This window comes from Anomaloglossus baeobatrachus, assembly GCF_048569485.1.
Source record: "Anomaloglossus baeobatrachus isolate aAnoBae1 chromosome 5 unlocalized genomic scaffold, aAnoBae1.hap1 SUPER_5_unloc_22, whole genome shotgun sequence".
In the NCBI taxonomy this organism is placed as follows: Eukaryota; Metazoa; Chordata; class Amphibia; order Anura; family Aromobatidae; genus Anomaloglossus; species Anomaloglossus baeobatrachus.
Genome location: NW_027441798.1, coordinates 797,069 through 821,509, shown reverse-complemented (window position 1 = coordinate 821,509; position 24,441 = coordinate 797,069). Strand labels below are relative to the sequence as shown.

Sequence of the window (24,441 nt, the reverse complement as noted above, 5' to 3'; positions counted from 1 at the left end):
GGGCACCGACCACGATCCCGTTTTTGGTTTACCAGTGACTCTAGTGTGTTTCCTCAGAGTGAGTACACCAGTGCCCTCCGGCACCGCACCGCGCTGCGCCGCCCTGCCCTGCACCCCACGGGCATCACCTTCGCCCCAGCGGGCCCCGGGACCCACACGCCCCTACCCACGGAGGGAGCCAACACCTAGCTACACCACGACAGCGCAGCCGGGAGCCCCCACCATCACCAGCAGCGGTGGTGCCAATAATCACCACGACAGGTGGGTGGCGTCACGAACAATCTCCATCGCGGCCCCTGCCGCGCACCCACCCGATCACCAAAACAACCACCCCTTTGCAGAGCGACGTGACCCCTGGTCCAGAGGCGCTCGAGCCACCGACACACACCCGAGCCCGGATGCGGGGCGGTACATGAGCATGTTTATTATTGTAGTATAGAGAAGTTACAGACATTGTTCAGACATGGAGATTGTGCACTGAAAGTAACTGTAATGAATGGCAGATCGCTGAGATTGGGAGTTAGGAAGAAGAGGGAGGAGGAATGTTGGGTATTTTTGGGGGGGAGGTTGTAATACTCTTATCCATATAGTGAATATATAAATATATTACAATGAGAACTGTTCAATGCACATGGAATATTGCTTTTTTATTTGACTTTTAGAAAACAGACGTCTATTTGTAACTGCATATATTGTAATGCTAATGTAACTTTCAACATGCTTTCCATTGGTTTTTGTTTTTTTTTACAATATATATTTTATTTTTTTTACATAACAATCAATACATATCACAATCGGTGTAACATTAAGATAGAATATTAGCAACTACAAGGAATAAAAAAAAAAATTAAATAAAAAATAGGGGAGGGGAAGGACATCAATCCAGTCAATTCTATACATAGGAATCAATAATACAAATTCATAAAGAATATAACGTCATAGGACAAATAGCATGTGAAGGAAATGCCCCAATTTTTCAGAATTTGTTTTCTCCTCTCTATATTATGGGCAAGTGCAAATTCATAATGAAAATGAGTATTAACTTTCCTGACAAGCTCCTCAACCGAGGGAACTGAAGGGAGTTTCCACTTTATAGCCTGACATCATCTGGCCGAGGTAAGTACCGTATTTTTCGCTTTATAAGACGCACCTAATTATAAGACGCACCCCCAAATTTGGTAAAGGAAAAGAGAATTTATTTTTTAATGTTAAATGGGGTCCATCTTATAATGCCAGTGTCCGTCTAACAAATCATATAGGGTATATGTCCCTCATAGCCCCCCATCCTAAAATTAGCCCCCCTTAATCTGGATATGGCCCCCTTATATTGAATATAGCCCCCTTGTGCTGGGACACGTCCCCCAGTGATGCCTCATGTCCCCCATTGATGACACACATCCCCTATTGCTGGCACATGTCCCCTATTTATGGCACAGGTTCCCCTGTGCTGCCTATGGCCCCCTATGGATTGCACACGTCCCAGTCTACTCATGGCCCCTATAGATGGCACACCTCCCCTGTGTTTGACATGGCCCCCATGTGTGCTGCCCATGGCCACTATAGATGGCACACCTCCCCTGTTAGATATGGCCCCCATGTGTGCTGCCCATGGCCACTATAGATGGCACACCTCCCCTGTTAGATATGGCCCCCATGTGTGCTGCCCATGGCCACTATAGATGGCACACCTGCCCTGTGTTAGATATGGCCCCCATGCTGCTGCCCATAGTAAAATAAAACACTCTTTCCTTACCTTCTCAGCGCTGTAATCTCTCGTGTCTCCCTCCATGTGGTTGAGCTCCTCCACTTCCTGGTTCTTGGTGCCGGTCATGTGATCGGCACAGCAGAGTGATATCATCTCTGCGTGCCTGATCACAGACAGCAGCAGCAGAGACACCGCTGGAGATCAGCGCTGGAGGTAAGTAAAGCTTTTTTTATTTTACTATGGGCAGCAGTATGGGGGCCATATCTAACACAGGGGGGATCATGTGCGATCAAAGGAGGGCGCAGGCAGATATAATATGCGCCGCTGCCCCAGCCCATCACTGCGATGCAGTTTCAGCACCACAGTGATGGACAGCGGCAGTGAATATCATATGAGCGGGAGCAGGAGATCAAAGGCTCCCTCCTGCAGCTTTCACAAGCGCCCAGCACCACTCCAGAGCTGCCCCCACCTCCCCTGGACCCTGCAGTGTGTGTATATATATATACATATACATATACATACACACCTTCCCCCGCATATTCGTATTATAAGACGCACCCCCTACTTTCCCCCAAAATTTGGGGGAACAAAAGTTTATCTTATAAAGCGAAAAATATGGTATATCAGCAATAACAGTTTTCCCATTTTCAGGGAAGTTATCAAGTCCTATATTCAGGATTACCAGCTTCCATTTTTAAATGAAGACCAGTTACAGATGAAATTAGATCAAACACCTGCTCCCAAAATACCATAACTTTAGGACAGGACCACCATACATGCCACAGCGTGAGTTTCTGAAGACAGCCTTTCCAATAGGAAGGGGAATAATCTGGGATCATGTGAGCCAATTTGCCTGGAAACAGATACCATCTTGTATGATTTTTTTTTTAATTTGTCCTAGGTGATTTATACAAGCTGAGGTCCTATAAGTCCATTCCGAGGCGGCCCACCATTGTTGAGGGAAGAATGTAAAAGATACACATTGCTCCCCTTTTACCATGTATGACAACTTCAGATTTTCCAAACAGGAGTTTAAAAACTATATAAAACTAAGACCCCTTTAATATTATATTCCCCTTTTGAAATAGTCTATGTAGAGAGAGGAGGTGAATTGTACCCAATGTCAGATCCTGTACTAAGGAGAGGTCTCACTTGGACAGTTTTGATGTAATCAAAATTTCTCAACCATCTCCAAAAAAAGACATTAACTGAGACTCTCTATAAATAGTCCCCAATTTAGTACTGCCACTCTCTTCCTAATTAGCAAGACTTAAATAAGGGATATGGGTTTCTAAGGATCTAATAGAAATATCTAATAAAAGTAAAGAGAGAATCACTTCACCCCACCTCCTTCACCTACACAAAAGAGAAAAGATAGTAGGGAGGTAAACAATTGCAATGTTTTAATTAACACTAGTTCCAAAAGGCTTCGAGTAGCCCATGTGAATTTTTCTTAGTGGGCAACAAATTATAATTTTCAAGTAAAACATTTCTCTCAATCTAGGTATGATAATGGTATATACCCTTGTGAGTTTTGTGATGTTCAAAAATAACCCATTTGTATGTAAAATATTTCCCTCATTCTAAACATGTCAAGGGTTTCTCCCCTGTGTGAATTCTTAGGTGTTTTCCAAGACTTGATTTCTGTGCAAAACATTTTCCACACACTAAACATGAAAAAGGCTTCTCCCCTGTGTGAGTTCTCCGATGTGTAACAACACTTGAATTTTGGGTAAAACATTTCCCACATTCTGGACATGAATATGGCTTCTCACCCGTGTGAGTTCTCTGATGTGAAACAAAATGCAATTTATGTGCAAAACATTTCCCACATTCTGAACATGAAAAAGGCTTCTCTCCTGTGTGAGTTCTCTGATGTGAAACAAGATGTAATTTTCGGTTAAAAAATCTCCCACATTCTGAACATAAAAAAGGTTTCTCACCTGTATGAATTCTGTGATGTGTAACAAGACTTGATTTTCGGCTAAAACATTTCCCACATTCTGAACATGAATACGGCTTTTCACCTGTGTGAGTTCTCCGATGCTTAACAAGATTTGCTTTACAGTTAAAACATTTCCCACATTCTGAACATGCATAAGGTTTCTCACCTGTGTGAATTCTCTGATGTGTAAGAAAATTTGTTTTCCCGTTAAAACATTTCCCACATTCTGAACATGAATAAAGTTTCCCACCTGTGTGAGTTCTCTGATGTGTAACAAGATTTGATTTTCGGTTAAAACATTTACTACATTCTGAACATGAAAGCGGCTTTTCCCCTGTGTGAATTCCCTGGTAACTAATAGATTCTGAAGAAAATCTTTTGTCCCCTATGTGAATTTTTTTATTATTTTTTTTATATTCTGAAGTTGAAATTGGATTTTTTGCTGTAAGAGCACTTTGATTTTTAATGCTGCTTTTATGACATTTATTTTTCTTAATAGTCTGTGATGAATCAGAAGAGGGGACTTGATTAAAAGAATCAGATGATAGATCTTTGCTGTAAAGAGATGATGGTATATCTGGAATAGTAGCATTCACGTCAGTTATATCTTGTGTGATATCAAGGTCATCCGATTTTAAAATTGAAGATGTCAGTGGTGCCTCTGTTCTCCTGGTACAGGCATCTACCAAGAATGAAAATTATTTACAATATATACAAATTTAAGGATATAATTTATATAATAGCTTGTAATGCCATTACTGGTGTCCCCGCAGTGCCTTGCAGCCTTTCCCCGGTTCAGGTCTCCTGGAAGTGCGCTTACGGCACGCTTATATATTCTTAAAGGGCCAAAGTACCCTTATCCGGAAGTGCCTCACAACCTACAGCTGAGAGGCACTAGGTATTTAAGGCATCCTCAAGTTTTGAATTTCCCGTTGTACCCCCGTGACATCCCCTAGTGTTTGAGGGCACCAGAGCAGGAGAAGCGAGTCTCCAGCAGGGACCCCCAATCTATTTCCACTCGGCGTCTCAACACGCTGCACTCCCAGGCAGCATCTCTAAGGCACTCTTCATCCGTATTCACGGATGGACCCTAGGACAGACCAACCTTCTCCACGACCGCCTGCTGTTCAGGTAAGACCCCTGGAGTAGCACCTTCCCAGACCGCTCTGCAGACACCAAACGGCAAGCCTATCACTACCACTCAGCACCTGCTGTGACTGCTCTGTATTTATCCCTACAGTTACCCTCTCTACAGCGATTACAGGCTGACTGGTACAGGCTGATGGGAGCCCAGCATCTTCCTGGATCGCCCTGCATTTATCCCCCTATTAACTCTTTGCTAAACCCCACCAAGCTGCCGCTGACTCCCAGATCAGTGCTCGTCCAGCCACATCTGACCATCTTCCCTCTAGCCAGCACGTACTCCTGCTTAAACGATTGAATATTACTGGGGCTGAAACCACCTCAGCAGGTTCGCTCCAGCCCTAATCCAAGCCAATGTCACCATCATATGTTGATACTATTCAACATATGACATCCATTCATCATCCCTTCAGGTAAATATCCCTAATTCACTACCGCACATCATTTATTAAACAGCACCCTAATCTAATTACCTATTCAACAGCTGCAGCAAACCCATCAACTCACAAATCCAATTTATACTCTACCTGGAAACCCTTCCATGACAGACAAGAATCCAGGAGCTCCCCATTTCCAGGAGCAAGAATCAGCCACTGGTATTTTCAACCTAAAGGTTGACCTCAACATAGATTGGCCACCACTAATAATTGGTATTTGCCAATCATCCATCCAGGTAACTATCCCTAACCTAGTATTCCTATAGGGAAAGAATTATTTAGCCTCCCATTTTGACCACTTATGTTTCAGGTGCGGTGTCACCAGCATTAACCCATTGGATTCTTCCACTACCAGGTCACATTTTGCACAGTAACATAAGTCCAGGTAATGCTGTTGACTCCCCTTTTTTTTCCCTTTTTTCTTTGTTGTTTAGTGCAAATACCTTTCTAGCATTTTCAGTAGTTAATAGGAACTTTTCCTTTCTCTTAGCCGAATATTAGTTGCTGGCACTTTTAGGCACTCATAGCCAGCACCCTAAATAAAGAGGTGACCTCCACGTATGTCTGTCAGCCATCGGTAGTTTTTTTACGAACACAGCTCAATTTACGTTTAATCATACCCCTGGCTTTCATCTGCTGACCAGCCTACACTTCATTTTTCAGGCTTCCTCAGTGGTGAACTTACCTTGTGCTCCACTTGTTTTTGTCTACTCCCATACTCTCCATCATCTGCAGGACTCCGGTAATTTTACATTTACTGAGTCCGGTACTACTACATCTACCACATTAGGCCTACATACCATCTAACATATATACTCTCTTTTCTCTTTCACTCTTCAGGTCCTACACAGATCCAGCCACCTTTATCCCCGTTCGGATACCTGGATCCTGTCAGCGTCGTTTGACTTTCTTTTAAACCCTTTTAACTTATTATTTTGTATGAAATAAACACTTATGTTAATTTCACGTAATTTTGTCTCTGCCTTCCTTTATTTATCTTTGACACTTGCCTATTTCATCAACATTCACCCACTAACTTTATTTCACTGACCCCTGCCAGGTAGCGCAGCAGCTGCACTTATAATTTTGCCAGCGTCTACCACTCTCAGACAGGTTATTCGCGGGCCCTGCCCACTACCTGCAGCTTTCTGGCAGCTCCCCACGTTTTTCTTGTTGGGCTGGATAAGCAATAAGCTAACAGGTATTGCCGCTTATTAACCCCTTGCAACAAACCTGTCCTTTATCCATTATTATCCAACTTACCCCCTTGACTGTGAGCGCTAGTGTTCTTATAGTTGTAATTAAGGTATCCTCCCCCTATGGGAGGTCCTGGGCAATTTGGTCTATCCTTAGAGACGTGTTGCTAGTTGTCAGTTCCCGTTCTGTTTTCTGAGTCTCATGCTGTGTGTGATAATGCATGTCTGTTTCCTAGAATACGCTGTGCCCACTGTAGTTGCTACATCTATCTATACCAGCTGTGCCTGCCGTATCTACTGCACCTGTTTTATCAGCCATATCCACTGCACCTGCCTACACCAGCCATCTGGTCTGCACACGACCACATCAGTGACTGTCAGTATCCAATCGCCAACCACTGGGGTCAACCATCAGAGTACCAAGTCTCCCTGGCGTAACATTTGGCAGCTTCCTCCCAGCACAAGCCTTTCCTCACCAGCAGAGGATGAACATATAGTGAACATGGTAAATAAAAGACATTGTGTAATTCCCTTAACTTTTTGCAATTTCACTGCACTTGCAATTTTTCCACCATTTTACAGTACACTATATGATAAAATGAATAGTGTAATTCAAAAGTACAACTCATCCTGCAAAAAATAATCCCTTATATGTCTATGTTGACTGAAATAAAAAAGTTGTGCTTCTTGGAAAAAAAAGAAAAATAGCCAGGGGGTGAAGAGGTTAAATTTTGGAAATGATGTGGGTGGGCTGCCCGGCCTCCATGTACCCACTGTGGGGTAATCCTAACCTCCCTCATATGTTACAGTTACCCTGTGCTGAACATTGCATATAAAAAACCCTATCAGCACATTCATCAGAAGAGAGAGAAGGAAGATCCATCAATAAGATGCCGGGATTCTAGGAAGATGGAGTCATTGCTCTCAGTGGAGAAACAATAAGAATCTTGTCAGGGGCGGACACAGACTGCAGGGGGCCCCTGTGCAAGAAATCTTTCTGGGCCCCCCCCCTTCATACTGTAACAAAATGATGTAAACATATAGACTGTACTGTTTATTACTAGTTTAGGACACAACTACTAAATCTAAACAATAAATAAGTTACATATTTACCATCTGGATATAACACAGCACAGTCCTGCCGTCCTTCTATCTGCTGCAGCTTCAGCGCTGTCTCCAATGCTTCTAGTTACATTGGCTGGAGATGGCACAGCCCGTATACTGTGTGTGGTTTTCAGCTTGTCAGTGGTATATGGCTCAAGAGTCTGAAGCCAGTGATTGTCTGCAGCGGTCACATGAGGCACCTGGGCTGTGATGTCTGCAGCCATTTTAAACAGAAGCATCAGGGAATGCAACACTAGAGCTGTCAGGTGCAACAAAGAAAGGATTTATAGTTTATTAAAGGGATTGTAGAGAGAAAAGGTCATTACCTGGAGGCCAGATTCTGTAAAAATAACAAAACAAATTGTGTTCCCCTGTTGTCACCCTCCTGGATCCAGCGCCGGCCGTCCTGTGGTCTGTGCCAGCATTATCTCACCATTCTACGTGACACCGGATTGCTGCAGCTTGTGATACCTGCAGTTCACGTTACCTAACCGCTGCAGCAGATCACAAGATGCAGCGCTCCTGTGTCTTGTAAAATTATGTCACAGACCACAGGACGGCCTGCGCAGGATCCAGGAGGGTGACTGCAGGTGTGAATAATTTATTTTATTAGTTTTACAAAATTGAACCCCTATTAGATCCTTTTGCCAGACAAAGTCTTTACAGTACATGTATTATTTCAGACAACTCCTTTATACGGAACCCGAAAACTGAGACCCATGAGCCATGACAGCCTGTACTAGGCAGTGGCTGTACGATCACAGCCAGGTATGTGTGACCCTGACAGCTGAGACCCATGAGCCGTGACAGCCTGTACTAGGCAGTGGCTGTACGATCACAGCCAGGGGTGTGTGACCCTGACAGCTGAGACCCATGAGCCGTGGCAGCCTGTACCAGGCAGTGGCTGTACGATCACAGCCAGGTATATGTGACCCTGATAGCTGAGACCCATGAGCCGTGACAGCCTGTACCAGGCAGTGGCTGTATGATCACAGCCAGGTATGTGTGACCCTGATAGCTGAGACCCATGAGCCGTGGCAGGGTGTACCAGGCAGTGGCTGTACGATCACAGCCAGGGGTGTGTGACCCTGACAGCTGAGACCCATGAGCCGTGACAGCCTGTACTAGGCAGTGGCTGTACGATCACAGCCAGGTATGTGTGACCCTGACAGCTGAGACCCATGAGCCGTGACAGCCTGTACTAGGCAGTGGCTGTACGATCACAGCCAGGGGTGTGTGACCCTGACAGCTGAGACCCATGAGCCGTGGCAGCCTGTACCAGGCAGTGGCTGTACGATCACAGCCAGGTATATGTGACCCTGATAGCTGAGACCCATGAGCCGTGACAGCCTGTACCAGGCAGTGGCTGTATGATCACAGCCAGGTATGTGTGACCCTGATAGCTGAGACCCATGAGCCGTGGCAGGGTGTACCAGGCAGTGGCTGTACGATCACAGCCAGGGGTGTGTGACCCTGACAGCTGAGACCCATGAGCCGTGACAGCCTGTACTAGGCAGTGGCTGTACGATCACAGCCAGGTATATGTGACCCTGATAGCTGAGACCCATGAGCTGTGGCAGCCTGTACCAAGCAGTGTCTGTATGATCTCAGTCAGGGGTGTGTGACCCTGATAGCTGAGACCCATGAGCCGTGGGCAGCCTGTACTAGGCAGTGGCTGTACGATCACAGCCAGGGGTGTGTGACCCTGACAGCTGAGACCCATGAGCTGTGGCAGCCTGTAACAGGCAGTGTCTGTATGATCACAGCCAGGTGTATGTGCCCCTAAAGTGCTGCAGAGATTCAGAGGAGTAAAAACACTTTAATAGATGTTTGGGACTGAGCCGCATCAAATACTAGTCATATAGATGTGATGTCTGATACACGCTGCTCAATCCACGGACAACATGTATCCGCTGGCTGGATCCTTTTAAGCAGCGCTCTATATGACAGGTGGGTAGAGCAGAGAAACAGAGGAAATACAACAAAAAACAGCCGCACCAAAGACATCATTAAAGAAGCCCCCACTAACTTGTTTACTGATGGAATGTGTGTTTATGCATGTAATGTGAGAATACACTCACCTACCGCCGCTCTCTCTGGTGTGCAGCGCTGTTCTGTTCCTCTTCTCAGTGACATCACTGCTCTCCTGTATCTCTGGTGTCCGGCGCTATTCTGTGCCTCTTCTCAGTGACGTCACCACACTCTAGTGTCTCCAGGTCACTCTGTGCTCTGCAGGACCCAAAAGTGACTTACAATGTAAGTCTATGGAGCAACAGAAAGAAGATCAATGGGCTTTAATTGTAAAAGACCTCGGGCTCAGAGTGTAGTGTGACCTGAGCTACTAGAGAGCGGTGATGTCACTCAGGAGAATAGAAGAGTGGAGGTAGGTGAGTATATAAATACACTCACACTACATTACATGCACACTCCATTAAAAAAGAGAGTAGGAGTCTTCTTTGTATGTATTCACCTATATGTGCACATGTGACTTCACCACATCGGCATTTCTCAGACTTGTAATAGAGCTGAAATAATATGAACATATAGGTGAATACGAGGATGTATACAGAAAAATACTCAGCTTTTGCAGAGGTGATGAATCCTCCCTCCTGCAGGCCTCTAACAAGTGTGGGAAGGGGCCTGTGTCAGCTCAGCATAATTGACTCGCCCACCCCAGGGCTATGAGACACCCGGTGCCGGGTCGGACTAGTCCGGGGGTCGTCAGTGGTGGCGGGACCTGACTCCGTGGCCCTGGTGGGTGTCAATTAAATAGGGCTGGTGAATAAAGTTTATGGATGTCGTGATGCCACCTGTGGTTTGCGGCTATTAAGCCGCCGCTGCTGTATGGGGCCTCCGGGGCTTATGGAATGGCAGCTTGGATGGTCCTGCTCCCCACAGGTGGAGCGGCACCCCGGGGCAACAGTTGGTGCTCGTGAGAGTCTATGGTGTGATGTTGTGTGAATAATACGGTGCAGGGCCGACAGGCAGTGAAAGAAACAGGCACAAACAGTAGTCTCTTTACCTTCTCCTCTTTTACTTGGCAACAGTGTAGTCCAGGGAGACCGTCACAGGTGGTAAAGATGATCCGGCCGGCCTGGAAGTGCCTGGGGGTGATCTCCTTGGCCAGTTGAGTATGAGGCCTACTCCCTGTTCTTTCTTTTCTTTTACAGGACCCTGCACTCTGAATTTAGCAATGGCCCTCTTGCTGCTGGGACCGGTGGTTCGTCCCTTTTTCTGTGTGGTAGGCTGCGCAGGCCCTCTCGGGTGCTTCTCTGCTGGAGTCCTCACCGGGCCCTTGGAATGCAACTGTACCTCCAGATTGCTGATGGGCCAGGGGGCTTGCAGCTCTCCTGCCCTCCGGATTCGGCCACCAGGGAAGGATTTTATACCCTGGCAACCACAGACTCCGATGTCTGAGTCTCTTCTGTGCCTCTCTGCAAATCTTTCTTCACTGGGCCAAGCTATCCCAGCTCTAGGCCCCAGTTCCACAAGACAGCACACTCTGCGTCTGGACTCTCTGCTCTCTCGCTACAGACTGAACACACTAACTCCTCTCTCAGGTCAGACTTAAGGAATGCTCCCTGGAACTCCAGGTTCAGAGCTCCTCCTGCTGGCCTGAGGGAGAAACTGCGTTGGATGTTGAACTTACTGGCTAAAGATTCCCCCAATTACCTCCATGCTCAGCATTAACCCTTTGGAGGGGCAATGCTGTTGTGGCGACCAGGTCCTGGGGCGCCACATAATCATATGCGCTCAGCTGTTCTGGCCCCTGCTTCTCCTGCTAGTATTGCAGCTGCCACCAGCAAAGGAAATCTCCATATGTTTTCAGGCACTTGGGGGCCTATCCTGCTCAGAGCCCCTGTGCAGCTGCATCATTGTATGTCCGCCAGTGAATCTTGTAGTTATAAAAGATGGATTAATTGCGCTCATTGGGAGAAACAATAAGAATCTTGTAGTTATGATACTTATTAATGGAGAACAAAAATAAAATAAATCATGTTACAAAGCAAGCTTTCCAGACTACTGAGGTCTCTTCATCAACTACAAGATTATTATTTTGTTTCTCCCACTGAGAACAATCAATCTATATTCATATTGAGAACACGGCACCAAACTAAGAATCTAGGAGGTCACCAGCATCATTACCCTCCGCTTTCTCTTAGGGGTCCACCATACAGATTAGATTCTTCTTCCCATGATTTTCTAGGTTGTCTGCACATTCTACGTACGCTGTCATTTGGCTTTACAGATTAGAGATCTGGGCAGCTAAGGGTCAACAATTTCAGGGGATAGGATGAATCCTACCTTTAAGATTTGACTGATACAGATCTCACTCCAACAGAAGGGCGTCCAATGCCCAAAATAATTAGGACAGTTTTGGGTGGATGAGCATGTGGTGGTCTAGCAGTAGAATGGTGACCATTTGATATGGCCGGACTACAACCCTGATAAAGCAGCCACAGCCGGTGATTGAGAAGAATCTGTGACTTCTCTGCATTTAGTGGTCACTACTCACCTGGGCGGTTATCTGTAGGAATCTCCTCTTTACTCCGCTCATCACCCCTCATGTATGTCTCTGTAGTATTAATATGGGGCAGATCTTCCCCCTGAAACAAATATTGTAAAAGTCACAGACAGATGGAGAAGTCCCATCTATGATCAGCTCTAATCCTGCCATCTCCACCGCTCTCATTAGACAAGTATAACACATATAATACTGGAGGATAAAACAAGACTGAGCACAAGACCTTCACAGCCGTCTACACATCATAGGGAGATTTCATGGCTCCTTCTCTCCATCTACCTGATGATCCTGAGGAACATCGGGGTCTTCTTGTTTACAGTCCTGTGGGAGAAGAGGACGGGGACATCTCTCTGGTGTTGTCCTCTTACTGGATAGACCTGGAGGAGACACATACAGGAACTGAATTCATTCCTTACATACAGATAATTATAGGCCGTGTGTATTTAGTCCTGTCTATTACCTGGTGATGTGAGGGGCTGGGGAACCTCCATCATGACGTCCTTGTACAGATCTTTGTGTCCTTCTAAATACTCCCACTCCTCCATGGAGAAATAGACGGTGACGTCCTGACACCTTATAGGAACCTGACACATACAATGATACCGTCACCCCCGATCCCTTCATAGCGTTACTGTATAATGTCCCAGCATTCCCAGCAGTGTCACCTCTCCAGTCAGCAGCTCAATCATCTTGTAGGTGAGTTCTAGGATCTTCTGGTCATTGATGTCCTCATGTATCGGGGGGTGAGGTGGAGGCCCCGTGATTGGGCTCAGGGGTCTTCCCCATCCCTCAGACACAGGGGCCTGACAGCGCTCACTAGAGGTCTTCTTCACTACTGTGTAATCCTGGTTATGGAGAGACACAGTAATAAATCTCACTCCAGACATTTCCAGAGTCCTCACCTCTCCAGTTCTGTCCATCTGTTATTCCCATAGATAAGAATGATGTAATGTGACGTCATCAGAATCTCTCACCTCTCCAGTAAGCCGGAAGAGGATCTCTAGGGTGAGGTGCAATATCCTCTCCGCCATCTTGTCCCTGTCCATATCCATCCTTCACGGGGCAATCAGGAGAATTCTCTTCTATAGAAGATCTCCACTGAGAGGATCCGATATTGTAGGGACCTGAATGGGGAGAAGAGGACGATGTAACATCATAGAGAATCCGCTGTAATAATACAATTACTGGAGATAAGAAGGGGGAACATTATACTGTGTGAGGGCAGAAATGGGCCGAGAACCGAGGGCAGAAAGGGGCCGAGGACCGAGGGCAGAAAGGGGCCGAGGACCGAGGGCAGAAAGGGGCCGAGGACTGAGGGCAGAAAGGGGCCGAGGGCAGAAAGGGGCCGAGGACTGAGGGCAGAAAGGGGCGAGGACTGGGGGCAGAAAGGGGCGAGGACTGGGGGCAGAAAGGGGCGAGGACTGGGGGCAGAAAGGGGCGAGGACTGGGGGCAGAAAGGGGCCGAGGACTGAGGGCAGAAAGGGGCCGAGGACTGAGGGCAGAAAGGGGCCGAGGACTGAGGGCAGAAAGGGGCCGAGGACTGAGGGCAGAAAGGGGCCGAGGACTGAGGGCAGAAAGGGGCCGAGGACTGAGGGCAGAAAGGGGCCGAGGACTGAGGGCAGAAAGGGGCCGAGGACTGAGGGCAGAAAGGGGCGAGGACTGAGGGCAGAAAGGGGCCGAGGACTGAGGGCAGAAAGGGGCCGAGGACTGAGGGCAGAAAGGGGCCGAGGACTGAGGGCAGAAAGGGGCCGAGGACTGAGGGCAGAAAGGGGCGAGGACTGAGGGCAGAAAGGGGCCGAGGACTGAGGGCAGAAAGGGGCCGAGGACTGAGGGCAGAAAGGGGCCGAGGACTGAGGGCAGAAAGGGGCGAGGACTGAGGGCAGAAAGGGGCGAGGACTGAGGGCAGAAAGGGGCCGAGGACTGAGGGCAGAAGGGTTTCCTCACTTCCGGCCTCTCATAGTTGGGGCGTTTGTATCTATCAGAGGAAAAGGAGCAAAAACCTCACGATTCATAGAAATCAGCGAGAGAAAATCACCAAGAAAGTCTCAGAGCTGAAGGGGTTAATGCCGCCTGCCCCAGTAATGGGGAATCTCCACACACCTTCACCTGCAGAGCCGCACACTAGATATATAATACCCTGCACCTACCTCCACCTGCAGAGCCGCACACTAGATATATAATACCCTGCACCTACCTCCACCTGCAGAGCCGCACACTAGATATATAATACCCTGCACCTGCCTCCACCTGCAGAGCCGCACACTAGATATATAATACCCTGCACCTGCCTCCACCTGCAGAGCCGCACACTAGATATATAATAACCTGCACCTACCTCCACCTGCAGAGCCGCACACTAGATATATAATACCCTGCACCTACCTCCACCTGCAGAGCCGCACTAGATATATAATACCCTGCACCTACCTCCACCTGCAGAGCCGCACACTAGATATATAATAACCTGCACCTACCTCCACCTGCAGAGCCGCACACTAGATATATAATACCCTGCACCTACCTCCACCTGCAGAGCCGCACACTAGATATATAATACCCTGCACCTACCTCCACCTGCAGAGCCGCACACTAGATATATAATACCCTGCACCTACCTCCACCTGCAGAGCCGCACACTAGATATATAATACCCTGCACCTACCTCCACCTGCAGAGCCGCACTAGATATATAATACCCTGCACCTACCTCCACCTGCAGAGCCGCACACTAGATATATAATACCCTGCACCTACCTCCACCTGCAGAGCCGCACTAGATATATAATACCCTGCACCTACCTCCACCTGCAGAGCCGCACACTAGATATATAATACCCTGCACCTACCTCCACCTGCAGAGCCGCACTAGATATACAATACCCTGCACCTACCTCCACCTGCAGAGCCGCACACTAGATATACAATACCCTGCACCTACCTCCACCTGCAGAGCCGCACACTAGATATACAATACCCTGCACCTACCTCCACCTGCAGAGCCGCACACTAGATATACAATACCCTGCACCTACCTCCACCTGCAGAGCCGCACACTAGATATACAATACCCTGCACCTACCTCCACCTGCAGAGCCGCACACTAGATATACAATACCCTGCACCTACCTCCACCTGCAGAGCCGCACACTAGATATACAATACCCTGCACCTACCTCCTCCTGCAGAGCCGCACACTAGATATATAATACCCTGCACCTACCTCCACCTGCAGAGCCGCACACTAGATATATAATACCCTGCACCTACCTCCTCCTGCAGAGCCGCACACTAGATATATAATACCCTGCACCTACCTCCACCTGCAGAGCCGCACACTAGATATATAATACCCTGCACCTACCTCCACCTGCAGAGCCGCACACTAGATATATAATAACCTGCACCTACCTCCACCTGCAGAGCCGCACACTAGATATATAATACCCTGCACCTACCTCCACCTGCAGAGCCGCACACTAGATATATAATACCCTGCACCTACCTCCACCTGCAGAGCCGCACACTAGATATATAATACCCTGCACCTACCTCCACCTGCAGAGCCGCACACTAGATATATAATACCCTGCACCTACCTCCACCTGCAGAGCCGCACACTAGATATATAATACCCTGCACCTACCTCCACCTGCAGAGCCGCACACTAGATATATAATACCCTGCACCTACCTCCACCTGCAGAGCCGCACACTAGATATATAATACCCTGCACCTACCTCCACCTGCAGAGCCGCACACTAGATATATAATACCCTGCACCTACCTCCACCTGCAGAGCCGCACACTAGATATATAATACCCTGCACCTACCTCCACCTGCAGAGCCGCACACTAGGTATATAATACCCTGCACCTACCTCCACCTGCAGAGCCGCACACTAGATATATAATACCCTGCACCTACCTCCACCTGCAGAGCCGCACACTAGATATATAATACCCTGCACCTACCTCCTCCTGCAGAGCCGCACACTAGATATATAATACCCTGCACCTACCTCCACCTGCAGAGCCGCACACTAGATATATAATACCCTGCACCTACCTCCACCTGCAGAGCCGCACACTAGATATATAATACCCTGCACCTACCTCCACCTGCAGAGCCGCACACTAGATATATAATACCCTGCACCTACCTCCACCTGCAGAGCCGCACACTAGATATATAATACCCTGCACCTACCTCCACCTGCAGAGCCGCACACTAGATATATAATACCCTGCACCTACCTCCACCTGCAGAGCCGCACACTAGATATATAATACCCTGCACCTACCTCCACCTGCAGAGCCGCACACTAGATATATAATACCCTGCACCTACCTCCACCTGCAGAGCCGCACACTAGATATATAATACCCTGCACCTACCTCCACCTGCAGAGCCGCACACTAGATATATAATACCCTGCACCTACCTCCACCTGCAGAGCCGCACACTAGATATATAATACCCTGCACCTACCTCCACCTGCAGAGCCGCACACTAGATATATAATACCCTGCACCTACCTCCACCTGCAGAGCCGCACACTAGATATATAATACCCTGCACCTACCTCCACCTGCAGAGCCGCACACTAGATATATAATACCCTGCACCTACCTCCACCTGCAGAGCCGCACACTAGATATATAATACCCTGCACCTACCTCCACCTGCAGAGCCGCACACTAGATATATAATACCCTGCACCTACCTCCACCTGCAGAGCCGCACACTAGATATATAATACCCTGCACCTACCTCCACCTGCAGAGCCGCACACTAGATATATAATACCCTGCACCTACCTCCACCTGCAGAGCCGCACACTAGATATATAATACCCTGCACCTACCTCCACCTGCAGAGCCGCACACTAGATATATAATACCCTGCACCTACCTCCACCTGCAGAGCCGCACACTAGATATATAATACCCTGCACCTACCTCCACCTGCAGAGCCGCACACTAGATATATAATACCCTGCACCTACCTCCACCTGCAGAGCCGCACACTAGATATATAATACCCTGCACCTACCTCCACCTGCAGAGCCGCACACTAGATATATAATACCCTGCACCTACCTCCACCTGCAGAGCCGCACACTAGATATATAATACCCTGCACCTACCTCCACCTGCAGAGCCGCACACTAGATATATAATACCCTGCACCTACCTCCACCTGCAGAGCCGCACACTAGATATATAATACCCTGCACCTACCTCCACCTGCAGAGCCGCACACTAGATATATAATACCCTGCACCTACCTCCACCTGCAGAGCCGCACACTAGATATATAATACCCTGCACCTACCTCCACCTGCAGAGCCGCACACTAGATATATAATACCCTGCACCTACCTCCTCCTGCAGAGCCGCACACTAGATATATAATACCCTGCACCTACCTCCACCTGCAGAGCCGCACACTAGATATATAATACACTGCACCTACCTCCACCTGCAGAGCCGCACACTAGATATATAATACCCTGCACCTACCTCCACCTGCAGAGCCGCACACTAGATATATAATACCCTGCACCTACCTCCACCTGCAGAGCCGCACACTAGATATATAATACCCTGCACCTACCTCCACCTGCAGAGCCGCACACTAGATATATAATACCCTGCACCTACCTCCACCTGCAGAGCCGCACACTAGATATATAATACCCTGCACCTACCTCCACCTGCAGAGCCGCACACTAGATATATAATACCCTGCACCTACCTCCACCTGCAGAGCCGCACACTAGATATATAATACCCTGCACCTACCTCCACCTGCAGAGCCGCACACTAGATATATAATACCCTGCACCTACCTCCACCTGCAGAGCCGCACACTAGATATATAATACCCTGCACCTACCTCCACCTGCAGAGCCGCACACTAGATATATAATACCCTGCACCTACCTCCACCTGCAGAGCCGCACACTAGATATATAATACCCTGCACCTACCTCCACCTGCAGAGCCGCACACTAGATATATAATACCCTGCACCTACCTCCACCTGCAGAGCCGCACACTAGATATATAATACCCTGCACCTACCTCCACCTGCAGAGCCGCACACTAGATATATAATACCCTGCACCTACCTCCACCTGCAGAGCCGCACACTAGATATATAATACCCTGCACCTACCTCCACCTGCAGAGCCGCACACTAGATATATAATACCCTGCACCTACCTCCACCTGCAGAGCCGCACACTAGATATATAATACCCTGCACCTACCTCCACCTGCAGAGCCGCACACTAGATATATAATACCCTGCACCTACCTCCACCTGCAGAGCCGCACACTAGATATATAATACCCTGCACCTACCTCCACCTGCAGAGCCGCACACTAGATATATAATACCCTGCACCTACCTCCACCTGCAGAGCCGCACACTAGATATATAATACCCTGCACCTACCTCCACCTGCAGAGCCGCACACTAGATATATAATACCCTGCACCTACCTCCACCTGCAGAGCCGCACACTAGATATATAATACCCTGCACCTACCTCCACCTGCAGAGCCGCACACTAGATATATAATACCCTGCACCTACCTCCACCTGCAGAGCCGCACACTAGATATATAATACCCTGCACCTACCTCCACCTGCAGAGCCGCACACTAGATATATAATAACCTGCACCTACCTCCACCTGCAGAGCCGCACACTAGATATATAATACCCTGCACCTACCTCCACCTGCAGAGCCGCACACTAGATATATAATACCCTGCACCTACCTCCACCTGCAGAGCCGCACACTAGATATATAATACCCTGCGCCTACCTCCACCTGCAGAGCCGCACACTAGATATATAATACCCTGCGCCTACCTCCACCTGCAGAGCCGCACACTAGATATATAATACCCTGCGCCTACCTCCACCTGCAGAGCCGCACACTAGATATATAATACCCTGCGCCTACCTCCTCCTGCAGAGCCGCACACTAGATATATAATACCCTGCGCCTACCTCCTCCTGCAGAGCCGCACACTAGATATATAATACCCTGCGCCTACCTCCTCCTGCAGAGCCGCACACTAGATATATAATACCCTGCGCCTACCTCCACCTGCAGAGCCGCACACTAGATATATAATACCCTGCACCTACCTCCACCTGCAGAGCCGCACACTAGATATATAATACCCTGCACCTACCTCCACCTGCAGAGCCGCACACTAGATATATAATACCCTGCACCTACCTCCTCCTGCAGAGCCGCACACTAGATATATAATACCCTGCACCTACCTCCACCTGCAGAGCCGCACACTAGATATATAATACCCTGCACCTACCTCCACCTGCAGAGCCGCACACTAGATATATAATACCCTGCACCTACCTCCTCCTGCAGAGCCGCACACTAGATATATAATACCCTGCACCTACCTCCACCTGCAGAGCCGCACACTAGATATATAATACCCTGCACCTACCTCCACCTGCAGAGCCGCACACTAGATATATAATACCCTGCACCTACCTCCTCCTGCAGAGCCGCACACTAGATATATAATACCCTGCACCTACCTCCACCTGCAGAGCCGCACACTAGATATATAATACCCTGCACCTACCTCCACCTGCAGAGCCGCACACTAGATATATAATACCCTGCACCTACCTCCACCTGCAGAGCCGCACACTAGATATATAATAACCTGCACCTACCTCCACCTGCAGAGCCGCACACTAGATATATAATACCCTGCACCTACCTCCACCTGCAGAGCCGCACACTAGATATATAATACGCTGCACCTACCTCCACCTGCAGAGCCGCACACTAGATATATAATACCCTGCACCTGCCTCCACCTGCAGAGCCGCACACTAGATATATAATACCCTGCACCTGCCTCCACCTGCAGAGCCGCACACTAGATATATAATACCCTGCACCTGCCTCCACCTGCAGAGCCGCACACTAGATATATAATACCCTGCACCTGCCTCCACCTGCAGAGCCGCACACTAGATATATAATACCCTGCACCTGCCTCCACCTGCAGAGCCGCACACTAGATATATAATACCCTGCACCTGCCTCCACCTGCAGAGCCGCACACTAGATATATAATACCCTGCACCTGCCTCCACCTGCAGAGCCGCACACTAGATATATAATACCCTGCACCTGCCTCCACCTGCAGAGCCGCACACTAGATATATAATACCCTGCACCTGCCTCCACCTGCAGAGCCGCACACTAGATATATAATACCCTGCACCTGCCTCCACCTGCAGAGCCGCACACTAGATATATAATACCCTGCACCTGCCTCCACCTGCAGAGCCGCACACTAGATATATAATACCCTGCACCTGCCTCCACCTGCAGAGCCGCACACTAGATATATAATACCCTGCACCTACCTCCACCTGCAGAGCCGCACACTAGATATATAATACCCTGCACCTACCTCCACCTGCAGAGCCGCACACTAGATATATAATACCCTGCACCTACCTCCACCTGCAGAGCCGCACACTAGATATATAATACCCTGCACCTACCTCCACCTGCAGAGCCGCACACTAGATATATAATACCCTGCACCTACCTCCACCTGCAGAGCCGCACACTAGATATATAATACCCTGCACCTACCTCCTCCTGCAGAGCCGCACACTAGATATATAATACCCTGCACCTACCTCCACCTGCAGAGCCGCACACTAGATATATAATACCCTGCACCTACCTCCACCTGCAGAGCCGCACACTAGATATATAATACCCTGCACCTACCTCCACCTGCAGAGCCGCACACTAGATATATAATACCCTGCACCTACCTCCACCTGCAGAGCCGCACACTAGATATATAATACCCTGCACCTACCTCCTCCTGCAGAGCCGCACACTAGATATATAATACCCTGCACCTACCTCCACCTGCAGAGCCGCACACTAGATATATAATACCCTGCACCTACCTCCACCTGCAGAGCCGCACACTAGATATATAATACCCTGCACCTACCTCCACCTGCAGAGCCGCACACTAGATATATAATACCCTGCACCTACCTCCACCTGCAGAGCCGCACACTAGATATATAATACCCTGCACCTACCTCCACCTGCAGAGCCGCACACTAGATATATAATACCCTGCACCTACCTCCACCTGCAGAGCCGCACACTAGATATATAATACCCTGCACCTACCTCCACCTGCAGAGCCGCACACTAGATATATAATACCCTGCACCTACCTCCACCTGCAGAGCCGCACACTAGATATATAATACCCTGCACCTACCTCCACCTGCAGAGCCGCACACTAGATATATAATACCCTGCACCTACCTCCTCCTGCAGAGCCGCACACTAGATATATAATACCCTGCACCTACCTCCACCTGCAGAGCCGCACACTAGATATATAATACCCTGCACCTACCTCCACCTGCAGAGCCGCACACTAGATATATAATACCCTGCACCTACCTCCACCTGCAGAGCCGCACACTAGATATATAATACCCTGCACCTACCTCCACCTGCAGAGCCGCACACTAGATATATAATACCCTGCACCTACCTCCACCTGCAGAGCCGCACACTAGATATATAATACCCTGCACCTACCTCCACCTGCAGAGCCGCACACTAGATATATAATACCCTGCACCTACCTCCACCTGCAGAGCCGCACACTAGATATATAATACCCTGCACCTACCTCCACCTGCAGAGCCGCACACTAGATATATAATACCCTGCACCTACCTCCACCTGCAGAGCCGCACACTAGATATATAATACCCTGCACCTACCTCCACCTGCAGAGCCGCACACTAGATATATAATACCCTGCACCTACCTCCACCTGCAGAGCCGCACACTAGATATATAATACCCTGCACCTACCTCCACCTGCAGAGCCGCACACTAGATATATAATACCCTGCACCTACCTCCACCTGCAGAGCCGCACACTAGATATATAATACCCTGCACCTACCTCCACCTGCAGAGCCGCACACTAGATATATAATACCCTGCACCTACCTCCACCTGCAGAGCCGCACACTAGATATATAATACCCTGCACCTACCTCCACCTGCAGAGCCGCACACTAGATATATAATACCCTGCACCTACCTCCACCTGCAGAGCCGCACACTAGATATATAATACCCTGCACCTCCCTCCTCCTGCAGAGCCGCACACTAGATATATAATACCCTGCACCTCCCTCCTCCTGCAGAGCCGCACACTAGATATATAATACCCTGCACCTACCTCCACCTGCAGAGCCGCACACCAGATATATAATACCCTGCACCTCCCTCCTCCTGCAGAGCCGCACACCAGATATACAATACCCTGCACCTACCTCCACCTGCAGAGCCGCACACCAGATATACAATACCCTGCACCTACCTCCTCCTGCAGAGCCGCACACTAGATATACAATACCCTGCACCTACCTCCACCTGCAGAGCCGCACACTAGATATATAATACCCTGCACCTACCTCCACCTGCAGAGCCGCACACTAGATATATAATACCCTGCACCTACCTCCACCTGCAGAGCCGCACACTAGATATATAATACCCTGCACCTACCTCCACCTGCAGAGCCGCACACTAGATATATAATACCCTGCACCTACCTCCACCTGCAGAGCCGCACACTAGATATATAATACCCTGCACCTACCTCCACCTGCAGAGCCGCACACTAGATATATAATACCCTGCACCTACCTCCACCTGCAGAGCCGCACACTAGATATATAATACCCTGCACCTACCTCCACCTGCAGAGCCGCACACTAGATATATAATACCCTGCACCTACCTCCACCTGCAGAGCCGCACACTAGATATATAATACCCTGCACCTACCTCCACCTGCAGAGCCGCACACTAGATATATAATACCCTGCACCTACCTCCTCCTGCAGAGCCGCACACTAGATATATAATACCCTGCACCTACCTCCACCTGCAGAGCCGCACACTAGATATATAATACACTGCACCTACCTCCACCTGCAGAGCCGCACACTAGATATATAATACCCTGCACCTACCTCCACCTGCAGAGCCGCACACTAGATATATAATACCCTGCACCTACCTCCACCTGCAGAGCCGCACACTAGATATATAATACCCTGCACCTACCTCCACCTGCAGAGCCGCACACTAGATATATAATACCCTGCACCTACCTCCACCTGCAGAGCCGCACACTAGATATATAATACCCTGCACCTACCTCCACCTGCAGAGCCGCACACTAGATATATAATACCCTGCACCTACCTCCACCTGCAGAGCCGCACACTAGATATATAATACCCTGCACCTACCTCCACCTGCAGAGCCGCACACTAGATATATAATACCCTGCACCTACCTCCACCTGCAGAGCCGCACACTAGATATATAATACCCTGCACCTACCTCCACCTGCAGAGCCGCACACTAGATATATAATACCCTGCACCTACCTCCACCTGCAGAGCCGCACACTAGATATATAATACCCTGCACCTACCTCCACCTGCAGAGCCGCACACTAGATATATAATACCCTGCACCTACCTCCACCTGCAGAGCCGCACACTAGATATATAATACCCTGCACCTACCTCCACCTGCAGAGCCGCACACTAGATATATAATACCCTGCACCTACCTCCACCTGCAGAGCCGCACACTAGATATATAATACCCTGCACCTACCTCCTCCTGCAGAGCCGCACACTAGATATATAATACCCTGCACCTACCTCCACCTGCAGAGCCGCACACTAGATATATAATACCCTGCACCTACCTCCACCTGCAGAGCCGCACACTAGATATATAATACCCTGCACCTACCTCCACCTGCAGAGCCGCACACTAGATATATAATACCCTGCACCTACCTCCACCTGCAGAGCCGCACACTAGATATATAATAACCTGCACCTACCTCCACCTGCAGAGCCGCACACTAGATATATAATACCCTGCACCTACCTCCACCTGCAGAGCCGCACACTAGATATATAATACCCTGCACCTACCTCCACCTGCAGAGCCGCACACTAGATATATAATACCCTGCACCTACCTCCACCTGCAGAGCCGCACACTAGATATATAATACCCTGCACCTACCTCCACCTGCAGAGCCGCACACTAGATATATAATACCCTGCACCTACCTCCACCTGCAGAGCCGCACACTAGATATATAATACCCTGCACCTACCTCCACCTGCAGAGCCGCACACTAGATATATAATACCCTGCACCTACCTCCACCTGCAGAGCCGCACACTAGATATATAATACCCTGCACCTACC

General features: G+C 48.9%; 1 pseudogene; it reads right to left on the bottom strand.

The window, feature by feature from the left end:
- Positions 1–482: 482 nt before the first annotated feature.
- The window catches only part of LOC142259030 (uncharacterized), a 276,422-nt pseudogene continuing 252,463 nt past the window's right edge, over positions 483–24,441 (bottom strand).